Source organism: Vombatus ursinus, unplaced genomic scaffold (genome assembly GCF_900497805.2).
Source record: "Vombatus ursinus unplaced genomic scaffold, bare-nosed wombat genome assembly UNPS02005286.1, whole genome shotgun sequence".
NCBI lineage: Eukaryota > Metazoa > Chordata > Mammalia > Diprotodontia > Vombatidae > Vombatus > Vombatus ursinus.
The window spans coordinates 6,952,593-6,953,298 of record NW_020945064.1 but is presented as its reverse complement, the minus strand read 5'-3'; the positions used below and the strand labels follow the sequence as shown (position 1 = coordinate 6,953,298).

Sequence of the window (706 nt, the reverse complement as noted above, 5' to 3'; positions counted from 1 at the left end):
AAGGAGGCATTGTGTTGTAGGAACTGATGTAGGGGATGGTGTCAGAAAAATCTGAGAAGACTTGTATGAACTGATGCAAAGTGAAATGAGCAGAATCAGGAGAATAATTTGTACAATAACAGCAATATTGTACAATAGTCAACTTTGAAAGGCTTAGGAACTCTGATCAACACAATGACCTACCACAATTTCAAAGGACTCGAGATGGAGCATGCTGCCCATCTCCTGATAGAAAGCTGATGGACCCAGAGTACACATCAAAGACTATTATTTCTTTTTCTTTTTTTTTTGACAAGGCTAAGGTGGAAATTTGTTTTTCATGACTATACATATTTGTAATGGGCTTTATTTGTCTTATCTTCTCAATGGGGAGGGGAACAATGGAGGGAAGGTGAGAACTCAGAACTGAAAATAAAATAAAATTGAATTTTAAAAAATATATTTAAAAAGGAAAAATAAAAGAAAGATGGTAGCAGTAGAGGGGCTCATGACCAAGGCCAAGAATACAGGCCTTGGGAGCTCTGCTCTCAGCTTTGCCATTAACTAGCTTTGTGACCTTGGGAAAGGTGAGCCCCCTCTCTGGGCCTTGATTTCTTCATCTGTGAAAGGATTCACAAAGTTGAACTAGATGATCTCAAAGGGTCCTCCAGATCTGACAGTGTGTTCTAAGGGCCTTCCCAGCTCTGACCTTTTGTGTTCTAAGGGC

The 706-nt window shown here is 39.8% G+C and overlaps 1 protein-coding gene across 1 annotated transcript in view; it reads right to left on the bottom strand.

The window, feature by feature from the left end:
- LOC114032380 (cytochrome b-245 light chain) overlaps positions 1-706 on the bottom strand; it is a 15,356-nt gene that overhangs the window by 6,518 nt on the left and 8,132 nt on the right. The gene's annotated exons all lie outside the window — the stretch shown is intronic.